We start from the raw sequence: 24,781 nt of genomic DNA on the forward strand, positions 1-24,781 counted from the left end.
GTACGTCCTTTGCAATTATTAATGACTGCTTTCTTTCAGTATATGGGAGCCTAGAATCAAACACCATGACTTCATGCTTCCATGCTTTATTTCCAGGAGTCCAAACCTTGGTACAGAGAATCATGCTTTTCTTCCTGTTCCTCCTCAATAACATTGGCCACAATAATATTTGGCAAGTTTCGGACTTCTCAAAGGGATCTCTGTGATGACTGACAGCATCATTGAGGTTGAAAAATCATGGACTAGAGAGATAACAGGAATAAAAGAAGGTAGGGATGGTTAGGACCAGGAAAGGAGCAGATGTGATAGGATCAAGGTAGATTCTTTTTGGTTGAAGGTAATTTATGTAGTTCTGATCATTTTAAGAAATTTTCCAAGGCTGGGTTGTGGTTTTTTTCCCTTTGCCCTCCTCCATCTCTAATTCTATTTCATCATGTCACTGGGTGGAGGCCTGTGAATGCCTTTGGATTCACTATTACAAGCTATTAGATTGAGATTCCACTGGTAAATAGATTCAAGTCCAAAGTTATTTCAAATGTTCCCACAAAGACACAATTTCTTTAATTATGAAAGCCCAACTTATTCAAGTCCCCATTACCAGGGGAAGAGACGCAGTCCAAGGCAAAACCACACTCTGAATCCATATTGCAGGCAAGTTTCCATTCAGATCCAATGATCCCTGTGATTAATATATAAAAAAACTGGGTTCCTGCACAGTCAATGGAACCATTGTGTGTGTGTGTGTATGTACACACGTGTGTGTGTGTAAAGGAAGACACACCACAAAGAGAGGGTGAGAAGTGGTGACATGAGTAAACTATTGATGAGCCTAAGACTGTATCTGATTTAACAGGGTATTGTGCATGGGATGAGTGTGAAGGTTTTTTAATTTAATTTTTTTATTTTTAAAATTTTGCCAAAGCATTAGAGTCTGGAAAACCACAGCACAGGCCTACTAAGTTCCCAGTTTGCTGTTAAATAACACACGGATAAATACGTATAAAGCACAATATGATTTCCTGCCCTGGCCCCTACCTGGCATCTTCAGTGAGGAGAAGATTGGGGGGTGAGTGAAGAGGCCCAGGCCCCCTCCCCTACTCCCACTCCCAGAGCTGCTCAGCTGGAGACAAGGGAGAGGTCGTGCATTCAACCTGCCCAGCCTTAAGTCTAGATTAGTATTTTTTTCTTTTAAACATTTTTAAAATGGACATTTTCAAGTATACACAAAGATAGGGTAGCTTAACAAGCCCACATGTACGTATTACCCAGCTTTGGTAATTATCAACATTTGCCAATCTTACTTCATCCATGACCAACTCCCTTTATTTTTCTGAAGTATTTTAAAGCAAATCCAAGACATCACGTTTTGTAACTTGTCAATATTTCAATATGCATTCAAACTGATAAGAACTTAAAAAAATGTTACATACACCTGATGCTATTATCACATCTATTAAAAATTCCAATAAATAATATTATTTAATACCTAGTTCATATTTGGTTGTGCTAATCATTTCCAAAATGTCTTTTTCCAGTTGGTTTTCTCGAATGAGAATTCAAACAATTTCCAACCCGTGCATTCAGTCAATTCTCTTAAATCTCTTTTAATCTATTCACTTTCTGTGCCATTGATTTGCTGGAGAAACTGGTATTCGCACCCCCACTGGATAAAAATGGTCTTTGTTGGAAGAAAGACCACTGGATAGCAGACCAGGAGACCCATTCCCAAGGCCCAGCTCTGCTAGCAATTATCAGTATGACCTTGGGATACACAGTTGAGCTTTCTGCGTCTCAGTTTCCTTATCTGAAAAATGAAGAGTTTTGACCGGTGGTCTGTGAGGCCCCTTCTTAAACAGCAGAGGAAACAGGACAGAAATGGCTGCTATTCTCTGTATGTTCTGGACCCTCAACCTCTCAACCTCCTACAAGGTAGGTATTGTTTCTATTTCTGAGCCTGTAAAAAACAACCAACCAGCCAAATCCAGTCAGATTTGGAAGCAAGCGGACCTTCCTCACCAGCACTGTCTTCTGACTTGAAGTCGCTCTGAAAAAGGAAGAAATCTGGAGGCCTGAACAGGTGTTGTAAGTGGGCCACTGAGTTGTTTTCCTTATCTCAAACTTTTCTGCTTCATTGACCACAACAGTTTATTTCTCGCCCATGGACAGGACATACAATGTCTGAAGTCCTTTCATAATTCTATAATTCATTAAGGTTTAAATGGAGAAGTTTCCAGGACCATGGAACATTAGAATGGGAAGGAACCTGAGCAATAATTTATTCCAACTCCTTATATGGTGAAAAGATCCTTTTACAACATTCCCCAAAGCACTTACCTCCCTGTGGAGGCAACTCATGGCCTCCTGAGGCAGCCCCTTCCAATTTAGGCTAGCCACTCGAGAAGGCTTCCTTGCCCGAGATTTTCCCTTCTGAAACTCTCACTTCTTGCTGTTTGGGCCTTGTTCTGTTTTCTGTTTTTTTAGAAACTGTTTATTTTCTGTCAACCTTATTTCCATTTTCTGTTTAACAGTCTGTGGAAGGACAGATTAAGGCCACTCAGTGGTTGTGCCTACCTGTTTGGGAGCCACGGACCAGTCCTCAGTGGTGGGCTGAGTGCTCCAGTCCCAGTAGCAAACTGCCTGGGATCCGTAACCAGTGGAAGTGGTGGCTCCTGGAAGGCTGCCTGGATCTGGTGAGTGAAGCTTCCAGGAGTGAAGCAGCTTGCAATAGAAGTGGCTCTAGTGGTGGCAGCAAACTTCAGCATGGCCCACTGACCAGTATTCCTGGAGGGTATGACTCTGACATCAGCTGGGTTTTCAATGGTGACAATGTCATGAGCTGCCAGCCGAAGCTTCTCCCAGATTCTCTTCAGGTTTATGGTGTAGACGCCATCACTTTTCCTTTTGTAGATGTACTGTTTCATTTGGAAGTCAAGGTTGATGCCACCTAAGTGAATTCCTGCTGCAAGGAATTTGAGGACATTCTCCTCCTTAATTTGCAGAACATCAAGGGCTCCAGACCTTGTAGAAATTTCCCTTTAAGTTATGACAGGAACCCAGAACAATGCATATGGACCCCTCTATGGGTAGCACAGAAAGGCCTTGCTCTGTGTGTTATAAACGTCTCTTAGCTTTCACAGGACAGCTCTCCAACTGATTGAAGACTTAGACTGTACTTGTTCTTGTCTTCTTTGGCCAAGCACCTTCAACCACACACTGTGGTTTGGTCAGCTCCTCTCTGCCCTAGCTGCTTTCCTGTGGATGCACTCCACTGGTCAACACCTCTCGTAAAGTGTGGCTCCCACAACTGGACACGATATGCCAGGTGGGTCACTGGCATGGAGCGGGGACTCTCACTGAATTTATTCTGTACGTTCTATCCAGGTATATAGCCTGATATCCCTTACAGGATCTTTCTGAAACTTTTATAAAGAAGTCTACGGAAAGAAGATGGTTTCAGAAGCAGAAATCAGGGACTTAGGACCCTTAGAATATTGGTGCTAGGATCCTTCAACTGGAGAAATTTCCACAGGAAAAAAATCCCCATAAGAACACTATAATTGTGAATTTGTATCTCCAAGGACTTTTAGATTGGAAAATCATCCTGAGGATGTTCTTTTAAAATGTTTAGTTATCCCAGAAATTCCTTGGACTAACTTATATATTTTCCTCTTAGAAATTTACCCAACTCTTCCACCACGGAAAGTCTGGGTTATCCTCTTGTGATGGTTTCGGATTGGTCAGGTCCATGGCATTAGGTGAAATTCTCCTGGAATATGCAGCTTTCTTCTACATAGGGGAAGGATGTGGGTAGAAGTTGGAGTATTGGGAGAGCTCAGAACCAGAGGGTGGCTTCTGGGATTGGCTTCAGGAAGCCATGGAATGAATGAGGATCAATGAGATAATGGTAGTAAAAGCTACAGACAGGTATGAAATTCCATGAAAATATAAGGACCCCAGTATTGTGAGCTTGCTCTTGTCCAATGTGGTAGGGCAGGTGCTAAGAAGCGTTGCAATCTGCTCTGCTGCTTATAATTTAGAGCTCCTACAGTGTTTCCTCTTTGCGCTACTCTGATCCTAACCGGACAAGCTGTTTAAACATTGAGCCATGTTTTTCTTGTTACTACAGAGATTATTTTACTAATGACTATAACTCCCTCTCTGTGTTTTTTCCAACCCCTCCCCCAGTCTCATAGACAGTTCTGGAAGGGTGTATCCTAGGAGCTGGTAATCTTTATCACTTTCCTGTGGCCTTCATAATATGAGGACTGGGGCATCCCTCTATGGCAGTGCTGTCCCGGGCAGAGTGGAAGAGACAGTATCTATTATTAGTCTTTGACCAAATTCCCTTCAGTCAATGTCAGGCTTCCCTTAGGCGGTGTGGCACTGCCAGGCCTCCCTGGCCTGTACCCCATGCCTTCCCACCCTGCCAGCAGTGTCTTGGGGCAGGGTAGGGATGTAGGGTACAGGCACTCTTTCTCTTTTCTCTGGAGAAAGGGTAACCAAGGAAGGTTGAAGTGTCCATGGGTACACTGCCAAAGTCTGCCTCTGCCACAAGCATGGGGCCAGGAGAGGGGAACTGGACTCATTGGGTGACACCCAGAGGTCAGAGCAATGCACCAAGTCCTCCTTCCTGAGTGAATGTGGTGGTTTCACCGGGACTGATGTAGGGAGAGTACTTCCGTGATGCTAGTGCACTCAGTAGCTTCTAATTCAGTCAAGCCAAACCTTCGACATAAATCATCCTTGCCCCAGACATTTGTTTTTTACCCAACAAAGCCATCAGATTCTTACCTGAAATTATGCAAGGGAAGTTTTAGGGGAACCCTGTGAAACGAGTTCCTTTTCTCTCTGTTTCTTCCCCCTGCTCCTCTGCAATCCCATTGTTCAGCAAGGGCTTACTGTGCAAACCAGGCAACCTCTCTTGCACTCAACAAAGAAATTTAGCAATCTCGGAGGCTATGTCACCTTGCCAGCAGAAACACTGAATGGCAATAGCGCAGAGAGTCAACACTAATAGCCGACACCAAATTAAACTGCCAGACTTGGTGTGATGTAGCTCTGTCACCTCTTGACACTTCTGATGTGAGTACAGGGGCTTCTGCAGGAAATTCATCAGCTGTAGTTCATGAAGCATCATCTTTACATATCTGTCCATCTACATTTGTCAGCAACAGGCAAGCCTCAAATGACTTCAGTGATTGGTATATAGATTGCACTACCCCCAGACATCGTAAACAGAGTTTTAACTCTTGGGGCTCCTCCAGCTCTGCCTTCCTCCCTGACAAGGCCTGGTAACTGGTGTTGCCACTCTCCTTGTGTTTCAGGTGGTGATTGACAAAGGCTGATTAAAAAGATCTTCTTTCTTTTTTCCTACTAACCACTATCTCAAATGTGTGCCTTCTTTCTAAGTTAGCTATTCTGCAGACGCACATTCTCTCTGTTGTGTATTTCTAAAATGTCATCTAAAAACGTATATTTGCTCATTAAAGGCTCGATTTACCATTGCTCTGATGGGGAAGATCAGAAGTTTAGTACAGGCTCATTTTGCTAATCAAGCTTGTTTGCTTCCCGGTGGAGAATGTCTTTGATTTTTCCTTGCCTTTCAGGTGGATCATTTTAGTATACTATTAGCTGCTTATGTGCCAAGATCAGGGGGTTTGCTGATTTTAAAAATATTTACTGACTCCTGAAATTCTCACTGGTCATTACCACCTGAGATATTTATTTTGTACATTTGTCAACAACCTCAAGCTCATATACACTCTAGGAGTAAGTTAAGTAGCTTTCCAGGGGATGCAAATGTGGTTTTTTCCTTGCATGTTTTTCTAGTGCAATTCCAGAAAGAATAATGTCCAATATATAAATAGTGGTGAGGACATGGGAGTCTCCAGCTTTTGGTATCATATTGCAAGCTCTACTTTAATTTTTTTTTAGGGGGGGGTCGTTGCAATGATACCACTCGCCATATGCATTTCTGTAGAATGAAGGCTATAATTGTTCACAAACCACACGTGTGTGTTTATCTTTGCTTTTGTTTTTAAGGAAACTGAGCTTTTCTATGGTAAGGATGAGGCTTTCTTGTTTTTAATTCTTTGATAATAGAGCACTTGATGTTTTTGCCTTAGTGACTGGGAAACGCTGTCCTATGCTGGCTCACGTGGGCCGTTCTCAGGCCACGGGTAGTGCTGCCCCTCAGGCTGTAAGACTCATCTGGCAATTGCTCGTACGTGGGGCACCCAGTCACTTCCTTGAATTCTGGGCCATGGATGGGGTTCATAGTACATTTGAAGACACCCCTGAGAGACATCTCTGGTGGCTGTGGTCAGTTTTGAGGCCTTCTTGAGGGTGGTAGGGGTGTGAGAGTGTAGCAGGGGCAGGTCCAACGCACTAACTGGAGGTGGCAATCCATCGCAGAGTGGACTCTCTAAGGCAGTGAAACGCCTGTGTAAATTCCTTAAAATAGTCTGAATTTAGCTTTAAAATAATCTGGGGGTGGGTGGGCAGAGGTGTTAATAGTGAGTAGAGATGAAATAAGATTTGCCAGGAGTTGTAGTATTGAAGCTGGGTGATGGATATATGGGGCTCATTAAACGATTCTTTCTGCCTTTGTATATGTTTGAAAATCTCCATAATACAAAGATAAAAATGCTATTAAATTTCATGAAATCTTGGATTATGGCTTTGTGAATTGAAATGACACTGGATTTGACTATAGTTAATGATCTTGCATCGTTTAATAGATGAATTCACATCAAGTGTCTTTAATGTTAATTTTACTTGGGTCTCAAAAAGGATTCAATGTGGGCTGTATTTTCTTAGTACATTTTGGACTCCTCTTGTTTCACAGAACCACTGGTTTGGGAGTCAGACTTGAGCTTAGATCAGCTCCACACTGCCTAAGGGAAGCCTGACATTTGATATACTTACCTAGGGTATTGTCTGTTACTTCAGGAAAATAAGGCTTCCGCCCCACCCCTTCACTCTGGAATTCTCTTGACAATTGTGGCTATGGAGAAGGGGCTTGCCGAGAAGGGAGGCAGTGTCCACAAGACTGCATCTACATGAATTATGTTTTTACATATATATCATCCCATTTGAGTTTTATTCCTGTTCTTCAAAATGCTCTCTCGATTCAGAATACAAGACACCCATTACTTTTAATATGACTGGTCTATACATCAAGGCAGATCATGTCATGTAAAGGTTTATGGCATAGCAGTAAGATTAAATATCTAACACAGTCCAAATTCCACATGGGTTTCAGGAATTAACGAATATTAAGGAGAGTACGCTTAGGATGAATTCTCAGAACACAATCACCGACTGATTAATATGCAAGACTATAGTCTAATATAGCCAAAAGCAGGAACAAATTTCTGCTTACTCAGAACCCCTGTGGTGAGGTCAAGACCCAGTGTATAGGGTAAGCATGAGAGAAAACAGTGAACTGAAATGGTGGAAGACGATGCTTAGAATCTAACTTATATCTCATATCTGGGAAACATTTGGCAAGAAAGTGCTTAGAGAAAACACTTTTGTAAAATGACAGATTCCTCAGCAGTGAGACAGCTGTGGGAATCCCCTTTGTATGAGACGGTTCTGCTTAAAAATACATTTGAGATGCATGTGAAAGATGAAGATGGTTAGAATAAGTCATGGGGTAAAAACAAATTGAGACTGGCCACTCAAGGCTGTGTTTCAGAGGCTGTGACTTGAAGTGGCTGAGATAAACACTGAGCTCACTCAGCTGGGGATTATAATGAGAGTGCTGACAACCCTCTCTAATTAGGATGCTCTCAGGCAGCGCTGTTATAGCTGCGGGGAGCTGCTGTCAGGAAACAGTGTTATATTCCGGGGGTCATTGCATTGGGCGTCTCTCTGCACTGCAGAGACTTTGTTTGCGTTGCTCCTAGCAGTCGTCTTGCTTCCAGCTCTTTTTTGAACACCCCAAGGATCTCAGTGCCCTTCTCCAAGAGACACAAAGTATTCTGAGCTTACCCACAGTCTCCTCCGCGTGCAGAGGGTGAAAGATGACACCTGCAAACACACAAACTAATTATAACCCTATTTAGTTCCTGTGGGTGAATCTCTCTGTCCATCCCCTTTGCCCTTTCCCAAATTTAATTCCTATTTGGTGAGGAGGGAAGGATTATTTCTGGAAACCAGCCTTTCCCCTCTAGCACTCTTCCAGCCGCCAATCACAGGTGAGTCAGCCTGTGGTAATTAACAATCTCATCTTGAGGAGTAAGTTTTATGGTACCCTTGGTCAGGTAAATTCTAAATTAGCTCGGTTAAAACAGGTCATAAGACACAATGCTGCCATCCTCATTAGCTCTTGGACCTCTGCCAATGCACCACACTATTTCGGGAGCTGGGCTTCTGGCAAAAGGAATCATTACCCAGAGAGTACGTGCAGGAGGAGCAGTGTGGAGGATGCACAGTAATGGCGGTCTTTTCTTCTTCTGGCTTCACTCTCAAGTTCTGGGGTGATAAATGAAGAGTTAGAAAGGATTGATTGTGGGGAGGACAGGATATGGGGATGCTGAGGGAGTGCTCAGGGACCTGTCACTGAGGTCGTTGTCCCGACCGACACCCAGGAATGCTGGGGAAAGTCTGCTGCCTGGTTCACTTTTGGTTTCTCAGTGGCCCTGAAGAGGATGGAAGGTCTTTCCAGACACCACCAAGAGTGGTTTGACCTCCTCAGGACATGCAATGCACGTAGAGTGGGATTAAGAGGAGAGAGGCTAGGGGCTCCAGGCTCTTCCTGGGCAGAACATCTGGATGCCCTTGGGCAAGTCACTTTCTCCTTTCTTGTCCTGTTTCTTCACCTACCCATTGAAGAAATTGGGCAATATGACCCCTGAGGTCCTTCCTATCTCCAATATCTTGGGACTCTATGGAATTCTCGGCAAACCAGTTTCTGGGACGTGTGCTCAATTCTCTGGAGACAATTGTGGGCTTTATGGGACCAGGTTGGTGGGTAGTGTTTAAGGTATGCTTGCCTCTGGTTCTGAAAATACATCTTTCTAAGATTTTTTACTGGCCACTTTTGATGTTCTGAGTTTGGAGGGAACAAGGAATTCAGCACAAAATAACCCATTGTGTTCTAAATACAAAGAGAAGATTGCTTAACTTTAAAAAGATATGCAAAAAAACACTGTTTTAAAGGACCTACAGTGTGCCAAAGCAGTTTGCCAAGAGCATGTATATGTGTGGGGAGGGGAAGGGGGTAGTTTACTGCCATGAACAAGATACCTTCTCCCCCCTTAAGCAGCTTGCAATCTAAGGGACACCAACATGGGCTCAAAGAATTCAAGGGAGTGAGAAGAAATATAGAGGGGACGTTGAGTTTGAGCTGAAGTATCCAGGAGAAAAATTTGAAGTTGGAATGAGAGTGGAGGAACAATTTTTAAGAGCATAGAGGTATTAGATCTGGGATGGGGGACATTGGTGGCCCTTGGCGTTGGGGCACTGGTATCACAAAGGATTCTACAGCTTTACTTCCTCGGGGTATGATTTATTAAGCAAGGGAGTCTGAGAAATGTTATTTTAAGCCTCCCAGACTCTGTGATACGCAGCTGGGGAATGGGATAAGGGCCATAGGAGGGAGATGGAAATAGTGCTTCCAGTGATAAAGAGCTTGAATTGTATCTGCAGAGCAATGAGAAACCACTCTGGCACATTAAATAGTGGGCTGGTGTGTTCATCACATCATTGAAAAAAAGAATATTGGCAGCAGTCAGAAGGTATGAGGGAGGAAATTGTCATCAACACAGAGTTTAATAAAGTGATGACAGCAGCTCAGATCACAGAAGATGAGACATGCAAAACTTTGTGAAATTTTGAAGCCAAGAGATAAAAGGAAAATTTCATCTGCATTGAAATATATGCAATATTTATTTGAAAATAATCATGTACAGATGTAAAGATGTGTGGTTAAATTAAAAAAGAAAAGAAAAACAACAGCTACCATTTACTGAATTTTTATTATATGCTGGGCATGTTTTACTTACTTTACATATTATCTAATTTAATCCTCACACCACTCCTATGTGGTAGGTATTGTGACTCCATTTTACAGATGAAGAAACTAAGTCTAAGAAATGTTAAGTGACTTGCCCAAGGTATGTAGTTAACTATGGAAGATCAGGTTATAATTAGGGGAGGGTCCTTCCTCGGAGCCTAGGCTTGTCTGATTCCAAGTCTTCCTCCCTATGTAGTATAACCTGATTTGTTCATGAAGCACCATGCTTGCTATGTTATAACATTTTCCAGTAATTTTTAAGAAAAGTATGAATTTTGAAATATTTGAAGGTCGAGGAGTAAAACATTTAAGGTAAAATATTAATGCAATACTACTGAGACCCAGTGCCCCCAAATGACTTCTGAAAACCACTGATAGAAGCGTAATCATCATCATAACTCTTGCCATTAGGTGCAAACATCAGAGGACAGACGTCCTTCCAGATCTGGAGGAAGATGAATTTATTCCCCTGAAAGAGGACTGTCATTTTCACAGGGGAAGGAAGGCATTCAGGCGGACTGCCTCGTGTTGACTTTTGATCTAGAGATTTGAGGAAGTGTTCCTGACTTCCTCCTTTGGCCTAAAAAGACTAGGAGTAGAGGGGAAACTGGAAGTAAGCTCTTTTTTGAAAACAAGTGCTTTTCATGCCCATGTGACATGGAAACAGTTTTATTTTATATTAAATGTAATATTGATGTCTTCATCTCTTCTCAAGTTTTCATCTGACTCACATTAAACTGGAAAAAATGGAGATGATAATTCCCTAATGTTTGGCAGTTGGCAGCTCCTTGTATAATAAAATTAAAACCATTAAAGGTAAATTCAGTGAGAAAATGGGTGATTTAAATACATTTTCTTTTAAATGACTAAGAAAAGTTCTTGTATCTCCTTGAATACTAAGGTAGAACTTTCTGGCATTGGGTGTTGTAGGTTCCCGGAATTATGTACTTCTTTAGGTTGTGCAGAATTTTCTCCCTGGAGACTTGAAAACTAGTTTCTCGTTTGAGATGGTTTATAGGTAACTCTCTTTATGAGAAACAGGGGAGACCAAATAGCCCCTTTGTGTTTCTTTATGCTTTTATAAAATGATACACATGTCATACTGTGTCCTTTACCATTTATCAGTGATGGGGTTAGTCAAGAAGAACAGAGTCCACTCTGGCTAGTGTAAGCAAAAAAAGGGGTTGACATAAGGATATTAAATCTGGGAGAAACACACTTGCGGTCAGGCTTCTAGGAGGATCTTTCACACCTGGCTGCAGAAACCGGCCTGATGGGAAAGCCCTGAAGCTGTTGAGCACCAGATGCTAGAAAACTAATGTCACTGCATGTGCTAAAGCCATCAGCTCTGCTGCCACCTTTGTGCCAGAAATTCTACCCTGAACTACTGGTAAACCTCCATCGGCATTGCTGCCTCCACCACCGAAAACTGCATGCATTTGCCACTCCTCCCCAGGAACAAGGGATGTCCCCCTCAGCCCGTCTCATGCATTGCACACTTCCAAAACACAGTGTCACCTTCGTGTGCCTGACTGGCAGATCTTAAACCTCATGCCTGTGTTCTAGCTGCAGGGAGGCTGGGCATTTGCGTTCTACTTTGGCAAGGTTGGATTCATAATGTGTGGATGTTCCCAAAAGAAAATGGGCCCTGTGAATGTGGCAGATGTCACTACTGTAGCCCAGGCATATTCTTGTTTCCAAGGACATGAAGGAGTGGCATGTGGGCAAGGAAAGACAAGAGGAAACTTTTAGTGAGAGTCTCTATAGCAGACGTTGTGGGGCTGCCACCAGCATCCATTGGAACTCACCATATTAAGGTGTTCCAGCCACTTCCAGCTGCCAGTATCTGCATCTCTTTGCCCAGGGCAGGAGTGCTGGGGAATTAATACCACTCTGGGCAGCTGTCAATCAGTCACTGAGCCCAGCTCCCTTGTCCCTTGGGTGGGATAACCCAGAGGTTCTTGTTTAACATCGTGTCCCAGAGTTTCTCACTGGGACTAAGCCCCAGTCACCCACAGTGGTAGCTGGCTTGATCTCAAATCCTTTGTTGCTTTCTTCTTTTCCTGGTCTCACTTCCTCACTCACCTATTGGTGTTTCCTGTGCCTGTCAAATATATGATATGTGCCTCACTCTGGGTCTGCCTCAGGGGGGGTCCCACACTAAGGTGACCTATTTGCCACAGGTGCTCTCACATTTGTTATGAGTTAATTCTTTCAGTACCATCACGTAATAGTGTTTAATGAGGAAAGCAGGGCTCAGTTACCAGCTTGGTTTCCATCGAAGGCTCCTCGCTGACTCACTCTGAAGTCTCCTGGGCACTCCCAGGCAGGGTCTTGCCTCCAGGTCTTCAGCCTTGGCCACAAAGGCCCTCACACCTTCTCTTTGCTGCCCCTGAGGGTATTTCGGGCTATAAAAAAATCACTCCTAGGCTGGTCCTCTTGTACAAATTGCTGCTAAAATACTTTAAAATGGTTCAGCTCACTTCTCTCAGAGCTCCTCTCTGTTCCTTTCGAGGTGGCAGAAGACAAAAGAGAGAGGGTGAAGCAGAACATTTTTGAGCCCTTACAATGCCAAAAAAGTAGGCTCTCTGCCTCCTAAGACTAGATTTTTTTCTCAACAGAGGGAGGTAATTTCCACTTTGCTCTTCAAGAAGAAATAAAGCAATCACCGTTCTGTCAGTTTTCTAGCTTGGAGTTCTTTCAGGTGATTTTATATCCAGCAGTGCTGCTGTTGACAGAGACTCAGCTAGGCTGAGCTACCTGCAAATATTTCCAAAGTACCTCCACAGGAGCGTTGGAGGGAACTCTTTTCAGAGAGAGCCTGCATACTCCATAAAGATCAGAAAATTGTGTACATAGCTTTTGAACACAATGGAACAGAGTTTCAGGAGCCCTTAAAAGCATGCTCTTCTGAGAGTGGCTTGAACACATGGAGGAAGAAGTCTCTTTTCAAAAGGTGCTCTCTTCCCACAGGCCTCTCTCCCCTCTGGCTCCCGCTGCCAACTGGCCTCTCTACCCTCGATGTATGTGGGCTTCCCACACTCCTGCCCTTTTGCTTTTTCCAGATATAAAAGTCAAACACTTCCACTGCGGTACCTTTTCTCTGAAAACACTTGACCCATGAGTTCCACAAACACTCTGTTTTCTAGTTGTGGAAAATGGAGGCACAGAACAGAGAAGTGATGTCTTTAGAGTTATTCATGGCACGGAGGGAAGGAGAGCTGCCTCAGAAAAAGCTCCCTTAAGAATTAGACAGAAAGGCTTTATACCACTTAGTGCTTGAAAAGAACCACTAGAAGGGGCCAGTGTGGAGGGCGCTTGAGGACGAATTCAACAAATACTGCAGAATATAAAGTTTTGGTTTTTTTCCTTTCTCTAAACTATCCTTCAGAAAATAAGGTGTTGTCTTACAGCCATTTAGTCACTACTAAATTTTTGTTGAGTGCCTACTATGTGCTAGGCAATGCTCCAGACCAGGGGTCAGCAAACTGTTTCTGTAAAGGGCCAGATAGTAAATATTTTAGGCTTTACAAGCCATGTGGTCTCTGTCATAACCGTTCAACTCTGCGTTTACAAAGCAAAAGCAGCCATAGTTGGTATTCAAATGAATTGGTTTGGCTGTGTTCCAATAAAACTTTGTTCACAAAATCTTCATTCACAAATTTGGCCCACAGGCCATATTTGATGATCTCTGCTCTAGGCACTGGGATACAGAAGTTAACAAAACAACATCCCTGCCTTCAAGGAACCTACATTCTGATGTAAGTACTACTTTAAAGTCCGAATCCTTGCCAGTGGGTACCTGTGGCTTGGGATAAACATTCGCTTCAACATTACACATGGATTCAAAACAGGCCTAGATGGAAGTGAAGATGGCATGCCCTGGACATTTGTGTGAAGTGACCCAAAAAGTGGCTCTAGAAAGACGCTGATGTCAGATATGCTTGTGATGAGTTTGAGTAAAATTACCTCATGTAACGTGAGATGGACAAGGAAGAAATGTTTATAAATTTATATTTCTACATTGTTTCTGTAGATGTAATTTAAACATGTGTGTGAATGAAATTAAAGTAGTAATGTTCTAAGTAGAAACTTGACTATTTCATACACATTCCAGAAATCGTATTTTCAAGTGGGCCGAAATACTCTTTGGGGACGTTCCATTTGGGGAAGGGAGATCACCTTCTATTTCATCTCCAAGCTGTCATCATCTCCTCACTCCTTGACCCAGCTGTCTCCCTGCCTCTACTCTTGCTTTCCCATGCCCTGCAGTCTACTCTCTACAAACTTGTCAGAGTGACTATTTTAAACTGGAAGTCAGATAATGTGGCTCTCCTGCGTGGACCCTCCAATGGCATCCCCCCACGTCTGTAATACTATCCAAAGTCCTTCCCATGGCCCACAAATGTCACCGCAACCTGGCCCTCACCTCCCTCTTCAGCCCATTTCCCACCCCTTCTCTCCTCCCTCACTCTGATCTGGCCTCATTTATCTTCTTGCTGCTCCTTGACTCAGGCCTCTGCGTGCACTTTCTTTCTGCTTGGGGCTTCCTCAGATATCCGTGTGGCTGGGTCCCTCATTTCATCCAGGTGTCTGCTTGAATACCACCTCCTCAGAGAGACCTCCCTGACTGCCCTATCTAAAAGAAACCCCTAGTCACTCTCCGTCTCCTTAATCTGCTTCTTTTTCTTCATAGCACTTATTACACTCTGCTTTTGCTATGTGGATATCTGCATATTTGCCACTCTCTTCCACTGGAATGTAAGCTCCATGGGGGTTTGTCTTTTTTTTTAATGCTGAATTCTCAGTGCCTAGAACAGTGCCTTGGGTATAGTAGACAGTCAATAAATATTGATAAACGAATAAATTGGTGAGTGACTATATGCTGTCTATCGAGTACCAGTCGTGGGGCCGGACATCGTTCTTACTTCTTCAATGTATATTATTATGTAACTTCTTTTGCATATATTAGTCCATGGGTGATAGAGAGTGAATAGACCCCACTTTAGTGCAAATAGATTACAAATGTCATTTGAGGGTATAAAATCAATTAAAAGAAAAATGAACTTTTCTTTAAATTTAATTATTTTATTGAGGTCACATTGACTTATAACATTGTATAATTTCAGGTGTACATTATTATATATCAATTTCTGTATACATTGCATTGTGTTCACCACCAATAGTCTAGTTTCTATCCGTCACAATACATATGTGCCCTTTTACCCCTTTTGCCCTTCCCGCCACCCCCTTCCCCTCTGGTAACCACTAATCTGTTCCCCTTATCCATGTATTTGTTTATCTTCCACATATGAGTGAAATCATACGGTGTTTGTTTTTCTCGGTCAGGCTTGTTTCACTTAGTGTAATACCCTCGGGGTCCATCCATGTTGTTGCAAATGGCGTGATTTTGTCTTTTTTTTATGGCTGAGTAGTATTCCATTGCATATATATACCACATCTTCTTTACCCATTCATCTGTTGATGGGCACTTTAGTTCCATCTACATTTTGGCTACCGTGAATAATGCTGTGATAAACATAACGGTGCATAAATATCTTTGAATTGTTGATTTCATGTTCTTTGGATAAATACCTAGTAGTGGGATAGCTGGATCATATGATATTCCTATTTTTAATTTTTTGAGAAATCTCCATACTGTTTTCCATGTGGCTGCACCAGTTTGCATTCTCACCAGCAGTGTATGAGGGTTCCCTTTTCTCCGCATCCTCTCCAACATTTGTTATTTTTGTCTTGTTAATTATAGCCATTCTGATGGGTGTAAGGTGATATCTCATTGTAGTTCTGATTTGCATTTCCCTAATAATTGGTGATGTTGAACATCTTTTCACGTGCCTGTTGGCCATCTGCGTATCTTCTTTGGGAAGATGTCTGTTCATATCCTCTGCCCATGAAAAATGAACTTTTATTTGCCTTGTGAGTCTCTATGAGGCTGTGGTATGGCCTTTGTTTTATCTTTCATTAAATCCAGCCTTTCTCTTTGTCAGTGTCGCAGGGCTGATCAGCCTCCCTCTCTCTTCCCTAAGGGTAATAAGAAAATATGAGTTCTTCCTTCGCTTCCTGTCTTCCGTTTGCAGACCTCTTTTTCAGCCCTCTCTGTAGAATTGGGATTCCCTTAATATCCTTTTCAGGGATTTTCCATCAGTTTGGACAGGGCAATTCCACAGTGCCAAGCCCAAAGCTGTAGTATGACCCCTCCTCTGACCTAGAAAACCCTTTGGATTGCTAATCTGTGTTTCCAAGCTAATGTTTCCCTGAATGTTTACTACTTCTTTTTGCTTTAAGACTCAGACATATGGCCTGAATCCACTGACTTACTTTATTTTAAAATTTCTTGAAGTGTGCTGGTCTGGAGCACCCAGTCAAAAGCTTAGCTATGAATGATCACAGTCACAGAGGCTCAAAACTGGCAGATAATTTCTTCTCTATCCTGAAGATTTGTTGGCTGGGTGGCCGAGTCACTTCACAAAGAAGGTCGCACATGGTCTGATGACCTCTTCCTTTGATACTCCTTTTCCTCTGCCCCTGTGCTCACTTCATCCTTCATCCAGCTCTTCCCACTGGCAGCTCTTCCCATCTCACCATCAACCTTTGCCTTCCTCACGTGTTCACTTTGAATGATCACATGGCGCCTCCATTGTCTTTTCATTTCCAGGCATTGTTTTGTCACTTTTTAGGCTCATTCAGGTATTTCATGATGTTGCTTCCATTTTCCAAACAATGCCTCATGCTCTCCATGTGAGTTGGCATTAATCTTGGTGATGATTCCCATGTCCATGAAGGATTTCTTTCACCCCGTGGGCAAGGCCACATTCTAACTCTATGGCCTCCTTTTTCATACCTCTTTGAAAGCTTTCTTCCTGAGAAGCACATCATTTTGAACTCTTTCATTCCTCCTCCAGTGTGAGCTTCAATTGTTTGGAATCTCCAATTTCTTTTTCAGTACTCTCAGTAACTAGCCTGCAGGTGAGGTTGCTTGCTCTTTGCACATGAATACCACTTCTTTCTTGATTCAGCTCCTAGAGGATGTGTTTCTGGGATGAAACAAAACCCTCCATGTCATGCTGCTTGTCTCTGGCCCTTGCTAAGATTTTCTCAAAGGAATATTTATGCCTCTGTACCCTCATCAACACAAGGTGGTTTGAGCATAGACCAAGGAGATACAACTCTTCAGATTTTTTTTTTTTAAAGATTTTATTTATTTTATTTTTTCCCCCCAAAGCCCCAGTGGATAGCCGCATGCCGTAGCTGCACATCCCTCCAGCCGCTGCACGTGGGACTCGGCCCCAGGATGAACGGAGAAGTGGTGCCCCGATGCGCACCCGGGATCCGAACCCGGGCCACCAGCATCGCAGCGCGCGCACTTAACCACCAAGCCACAGGGCCAGCCCACAACTCTTCAGATTTTAATGCTGACTTAGTCATTGCCACTCTGTAGTTTTTGAGAGGTAATGCTTTTGGGGCTGAATTACCTTCTTAGTTAATGTGCCATTAGAGAGGACTAAGTTTGCTAAATGAAGATTCTTTCTTTTAATTTGCTTCCCAGGATCTTCCTTCGAGTTTGTTTTAAGAATTAAGAATATTGTAGCAAAGCTTTTCTTTCAACTTATCATGCAATGGTAAATGTTCCTTGCAAAAAATTTGAGACGTAGAAATGCATAAAGAAGCAGCAATAACAACAACTCATCCATAATTTCGCCATCAAGAGGAAGGCGCTCTTAACATTTTGGTATTTTTTTCTTACATGTTTTTTCTAATCTGATAATGTGGTTCAATGCAACCATTTCACCAAAACCTGGCAACCTACAAAGTGATATAAGACTACAGCGAAAACCTTGAAAGATTTGCCATTGCTTATCACTTTAAATACACATTTTAATTCAAATCACTTCCCTTATAGAAGGAGTAGATGTCAGCACTGGAAGGGATCTTAGTCACCTTCCAGTCTGACTGCTCCTAACTGATGCATGAATCTCCCACGATTTCCCTAGAAAGTGCTGTCAAGTTTCAGTTTGTTGGGCTTTGACCTTTGCTCCATGGTTTCTTTCGCCTGGAATGATTTTCCTTTTTCTCTGTAGGTTTAAGTGATCCCTTTTCTCAAGTCTCTTTCCTAAAGCCTTACTTAATCCCTTCATGTGGATGTTTTGGGTATACTCTGTCATTCATTTATTTATTTATTCATTTCAGTAGGGGGCAATATTCTGAGCCCAGAATACAATGTTTGTGAAAGCTCGATGGTTAGTGAAATTTTCTGTTGCAAAGATAATAGCAGTTTTGTTTTTCAGAGGTGGAGATTTTATATTGTGGAGGACAGGAGGGCTATTCTCTCTCTTTCTTTTTCTTTTGGTCCTGGGATTCTGACATTTCACTATGCCTTTGGTAATGCAAATGTCGAGTGCAGATCCTGCTTGGAAAGAACAGTTTGAGACCATGAGAAAGAAGCCAAACTCAAAATGATGTAATATGTTGCTCATTGTGACAGAGTTGCATCTTGGCAGAGATTGTTTTAATATTGACTGGGAGAGGAAGGAGAGAGTTCCTCCTCCAGCTGGAGTGAAGAAGGTGTCAGACATTGGTTTCTAGGTGGAAAGCCTCTGTCCATGGAGCGAGTAGGTTGGCTTTGAAACATGGCGGCATGTGTATTGGAGGGCTAAGGAGAAAGATGCCTTCAGAGGCATAACTCCATGGACTCTGGGAACAGTGATTGCTTATCCCAAGTTTTGAGGGTCTTCTCTGGGTTGTAACTCCCTTCTGGTACCCCTAAGCCTTCAGTAAAGGTCTGCTGAACACCACAGCCTGCCTAAGACTGTGTGCTGGGAAATTAAGAGAGAGTCAGCGTCCTTACTTGGAAAGTACTGAGAGTTCTCAGGTGAACTGGAGAAGCTGGCTATGCCAAGCAATGGACCACAGAGAAGCCTAGAGTAGTATTCCAGATCTACATGTGACAAGTGGCAGCCAAGATGACCCCTGGTATACGAATGTATTCTTTAGACACCTCAGAAATACCCAGGGATGGAAATCAGGGTAAAGACTGGACTTTACAGGAAGCAGGATAAGGTGGAACAAGGATCCCACACCATTGTTTTAAAAACAATGGAAACAAAAGGAAAGGGCATTCCCAGGGCTAGAGAATGGAAGACTGCTTGGCTATACATGTATTCAACAAATATTTGTTGAGCACCTACTCTGTGCTGGCACTGTGCTAGGCACTGGGGATACAAAGATGTCCAGGACACAGTCCCTGTCCTGGTAAAACTCACAGTAACATGCACTGAATTATCTTGATGGTAACATGGAAATACAACACACCAGGGCAAATGTGGTAATAGTGGTGCATACGCGACACAACTTGATTATGAAGGATTGGGTATCTGACTCTGCCTAAGAGAGTGGGAAGGCTCAGGAAAAGTTCAAGGAGGGAGTGATGTTTAAGCTGAGTCTTAAAGGATGAACAGAGTTTAGACAAGGTGGTGAAATGAATTTCAGGCAAAGAGAAGAACATGAGCTTATATAGAGGTGTGAAAGAGCATGGCTTTTGGAGGAAGTGGAGCGGTTTAGTAGAGAGGAAGGATAGAAGGCCTGATTGGAGTGGGGAACTTGGGACAAGGGATAGGTGGGAGAAGTGTCTGGAGAAACAGGCAAGATCTTATATGATACACTAAGGTTTTTGGATTATATGTACATAATGAGGTATAAATTTTAAAAATGTATGCCAAAGAGTTACATGATCAACTATGCCTTTAAAAATACATTATTCAGTGCCAATGTAAAAGATGTCTTAGGTCGGACTCTTTAGAAGCAGAGTCTGAGATGGGGATTCTTGTGTAATTATTGAAGGGGTGCTCTCAGAGGAAAAAAAAATACCTTAAGGGAGTGAAGGAAGTGGGACAGGGCAGGGGAAGAAGCTGGGCAAAGACATGGTTGCAGGAAGAATCTAGCTTCAGTTTGATCTCGAGGGGGCTCTGGAGCATGAACTTCATCTCAGAGGTTGTCCTGCTGCCTCCAAGGGCAGGATGGCATGCCAGGCATCTCCAGGTAAGATGGCTCTATCAACTGTGGATGGTCTTCCAGAAAAGAGTCTAGGTGTGAGCTGTTAGTACCCTAAACCTGTAGCATTTTGCGGCTGAGTGCATCAGGTGGCAAAGGGGACCTGGATGGGGCTCTAAGAGGATGAGGATAAGTCAGAGGATCATCCTGCTGGAAGTGGAGCAACAACAAGGAGTTGTCAGGAAAAGTGTGATATGTGGCAATAGAGAGAGAGAGGGGGGTGGATTTAAGAGATATCTATGAGGGAGAATTGATGGAACTTGGTAACAAATTGGATATGATTGTGGTTGGGGAGGAGAGAGGATTCCAGGTACTTTCTCAGTTTGGGGCTTGAGTGACTGGGTGCCTATTGTCTGGGTGCTAGTCTCTGACTTAGGGGTCCAGGTGAGGGGCAGATTTGTGAGTAATGATGCTAAGTTTGGATTTGCTCTTGTCAAATTGGGGTTTCTTGCCAAACATCCATGGAGCGATGATCAATGGACAGGTGGAAATCCACTGCTATAGCTCAGGGCAGGGAGCTGAGCTGGAAGGTTTCAGACATCATCAGAGAGTCCAGCAATCAAAGCTGAGGGGTGGATGAGATGGCCCAGGGAGAGGAAGACAGGACAGACAATGCTGAAGACAACTCCCTCAGCGCCTTGTACCCAGCACAAGCTTACAAAATGTTGAAACAAATCACATATATTAATGAGTGCTCATCCTAGCTCCCAGATCCAGTTTCCCATCAGATGTCATCGACAAAGAATTAATGAACTGAAAATGACAATGGTTGTCCTTCTCGAAATTGTGACTTGAAGGTGTGTCGAGTGAGAGATATCAGTAGACTGTTGGTTTCCTCTTTCTATTCCAAGCCTGAGGTTTGAACCAGGGGTCTGAGTGCCAGGCCCCTGAACTAAGACCTCGTCTATCCCTTCCTCTCAGGGCTGGCTGTGTGGGATTCCAAAAGGAGTATGCAGGTGTCCCCATGGACCTCCTCTCTCCAGGCACTTCTGGGTGGGTCTGAGAGGGGGGCACTCCAGCAGATCTTTACAAAGGGTGGAGCAATACTTTTATCTACGTGGCCCTAGATGCCTCACGCCTGGGGATAACAGGGTAGGAGAAATTTCTTCTACTAAAACCAGTCTCTGTAGTCTCCAATCTTATAGATTCCCAGAGCATTTAGGGTGCCACCAGGCTGCCCTTGGTATATCAAATGCGTAAGGCAAAACATTTGGCCTCAAGTTTTTGATTTGCCAGATAAATATTACAGTGGTGTTAGGAAAAGGCTCTGGCGTTACCACACATTTGGGCTATGGAAAGACAGCTTTCCATGTCGACTCAAAACACTTGCCTTCTCTTTCTAGTGTACCAGACAGCCCTACTGATTGTCCACCCGAGGAGCGCTAGTGCCTTTAACTCCTAACGGGTTAGCTAATGCTCCTGGAGGATGTGGTGGAGAAACATACACTCTGGGCATGTTCAATGTTACACGCTCCACCTCAGGCAGCTGACAGATGGTGATTTATACCACAAAATATTGACATATTCTGATGAAGTACCCTGTTATTGAGACATTTTGGCAGACCTAATATTTCCATCTCTGTGTAACAGAAACATTTTCCCTGACATTCTTAAGTTATGCTGCTCTGCTGTGAAAAAAATGACATTTTTCAGCTCCATTGAGTTACAATTTACATGTAATAAAATTTAGTAATTCTATGTGTACAGTTTGTTGAATCTCCCCCACATCAAATCCTAAAAACTTTCCTCCTGCCTCTTTGCAGTCAATCCCCTCTCCTGACCCCCAGTTCCAGGCAAACACTGATCTGCTTCTGTCACTAGAGTTTTACCTTTTCTAGAATTAAAAAATGGAAAATATAAAGGGAGAAATGATCTCTTGTTAAGTGAGGTGAAATATTAGGATGACTAATCTCAAGAAAATCTGCAGATACACAGGATTTTATATGCTAATATGGATTATGTCTTTTAGAAAGTAAACAAAGAGAGAATGGTCCATTCAATAAGATGGGGCCTTTGCTCAGCAGAGGACCAGGTTCGTCCTACACCCGTGAAGTTGAGTAGACAATTTACGTTATTATCAGGATAATTCAGGTAAAAAAACATCTACATCATTTGGGTTTCAGTGATTTTCTTTTGGATCTGGAGTTTCTGGCTGATTGGACTTCTTCGCTTAATGAAGGTTGGTGTAATAACTTGTCTTGTGGGGTCCTGGGGCCTAGGGAGGGTGGTTATTAACCAAACACACACACTGGAGATGGAAACACCATCAGTTCCCAACATTGATCTCTCGAGCTGGAATGTCTCTTAGAAACAGCGGCCTGGGTTGCATGGCATGATGGCCACAGAATTCTTCCTTCCTCATTCACCTGCCCCCCAGCATGTGGCAGACTAGAATGGTCTCTCATCTCATTCCCACCATTTCTGCATCTCCCATCCTCCAGGGTGTGAATGGCATGATAGGTGGGAAGAAGGAAAGGTAATGAGAAGGTGGCTCTCCTGCCACTCCTCCACTGCTGAGGCGGGTTGTCTCGGGTTCTCAGTTTCATCCCTTCTCCTCGAAGGCTCTGCCGCAACCAGGTCCCACTTGGGGTTTACTCCAGGGTCTCCCCCTCTGCGCCAGGCTGAGCTTCTATGATGATGAAATACTCATGAAAGTTTAAATCTGGGCGATCCCTCAACCCTTTGAGCACACAGAGATTGTACCTCTGTCTGGACCTATCTGGACCAGATGAAAAAAAGGATGTGTTTGTGTGTGGACTTGGCAGGGGAGGGGAGGGAGGAGCAAGAGGAATGGATTTATTACGCATGGGTTTTAAGCTAGGCTCGGCTTTGTGCTTTAACATAATATGTCTAATTAGGAAATAATCTCTATTTGAACCAGCACTATGAGGGAAGCAGCTAATATTTAGCGAGAACTAATCATTGTGCTGGGGCTTTATTGCCCTTTTATGGGTGAGGAAACTGAGGCTCAGAAAAGTTGACTTTCCTGAGGTCCCACAGCTGGTAAGTGATGTCTGTCTTCCATCTCTTTTAGGGGAGAGACCCTGTTTGGAAGTTGTGGGTGGTGACAATGGAAACGGACACTCTCTGGAGTCCAAAGAATTACAGAAAGAGGGTGAACAGCTGTTCATGTGAGCGCTTAGAGCTGCAGCATGAGGAGGCAGCCTTATCTCCTCCACCCTTCACCCTCTGGAGACCCCTCACATTCTCTCAGCTTTCCTCTCATTCCCTACCCCGGGAACCATTGTTTCGGAGCTGGGGGAGGTGGATTTTCAGTCCCACTGCCTGGCAGGTGGATGAGGGAGCCCCCGTCTCACTGCTTGTGTGGGCACTGTGTTCCTGGGAACACAATGGAACCCTGACTCCATTCTCCCATGGCGTCACTGACAGACACGGCTGTTACCAGGCTCCACAGAATGCAGTGTCCGGCCTATGCTCAGTTAGTTCACACCATCTGAGGTGTTCAGGCCCCACCTGGATTGTTTGTTTGTATCCATTGATTCCATTTGCTAAAAATGCGACCTGGATTATCTGAACGCTGAAATATTTCTTACCTCGGCTCCCTTCAATGACAGAGCTAGGGTAACCTGATCCACATGGGGGTGATGTAGAAAGGATTATTGTCTAACCTGAACCCATGTCTGATCATTTCCTGAGTTCACGAAGCACGTTTGACTGTATAGCCGGTTCTTACTTGTGACTTGGTGTTGCATTTGCCTGGGGCTTCCAACTGTGTGCTCTATGTTGGAAGCTGGGCAGGCAGGAAAGCCCTTTGTCATGCCCTCACTCCTGCCTCTGAGGTGCATTGGAGCTCAGGGGTGGGGAGGAAGAAAGGCAGGCTGCAGAGACACAATAGTTAGCCCTGCTCTCCCTTCTTCCCGTGGCTCAGAATTTGGGATAATGGAAGCGTGGGGACCTGAGCAGTAGGGTGTATATGATGGTTTCCAAGCGCCGGGGCAATAGCGTTGTGTGGCCCTTATGCATTTCCATATATTGGTTTCTCTTGCCTTGTAGTTTAGAAAAATATATCACTGGACTCGGGGAAGCATCAACAGCATTCTCTGAGGGCAGCCTCTCTCTTCTGAGAGACTCTTGCTCTCTTTCATAGTAAGGTGCCTGTGCTAGTGTTAGGAAATTCAGGACCTGCATTAGGGCGAGCAGTTGAGGTGTCCGAGGTGCAAGCTTTGATGTGGCGCTCACTCTCAGGGACCTGCAAGTACAGGGTCGGCACTTGCACAACCCAGAGAAGGAGTTCTTCCTTAAATTTTGAGGCTTGCTTGCCCCACCCTAGTCCCAGCCTTGCTAGGAATTTGTATATCACAGAAACGACCCTCAGAAAACACACACATTTCATTAGGACAGGGAGAGAGCCCACGGCACTGTACCCCTGTGACAAAGCGGGCCTGTTTCTGTTGTCATTGGTATGGAAAATAAACTGTAATCAGCTGTCTCGGGTCCGATTTGAACATATTAGTTTTCCTGAGGGACGTGTCAGCAGGTACAACCCACATGCCAGGGACTTGGGAGATAGCAGCTACGATGCTAATTTGAAAATACTTCTGCGGCACTTAGCAGGGTGTGATTTTAATTCATTTTTTGTCCCTTGGTAATCATAAAGTGCTTTCAGCCTGTGAATATCCATTTTTGACCAGCATGCTCATACTTCATCTGGGGACCACACTTAATGGC

The 24,781-nt window shown here is 43.7% G+C and overlaps 1 long non-coding RNA gene across 1 annotated transcript in view; it reads left to right on the plus strand.

Moving 5' to 3' along the window:
* The first annotated feature begins 1,050 nt into the window (after positions 1-1,050).
* LOC131406095 (uncharacterized) overlaps positions 1,051-24,781 on the plus strand; it is a 124,543-nt gene continuing 100,812 nt past the window's right edge. Inside the window, exon 1 of the long non-coding RNA XR_009220056.1 lies at positions 1,051-2,690. This is a non-coding gene — a long non-coding RNA (uncharacterized LOC131406095). The remainder of the gene's footprint in view (positions 2,691-24,781) is intronic.

This window comes from Diceros bicornis, chromosome 5 (genome assembly GCF_020826845.1).
Source record: "Diceros bicornis minor isolate mBicDic1 chromosome 5, mDicBic1.mat.cur, whole genome shotgun sequence".
Taxonomy (NCBI): domain Eukaryota; kingdom Metazoa; phylum Chordata; class Mammalia; order Perissodactyla; family Rhinocerotidae; genus Diceros; species Diceros bicornis.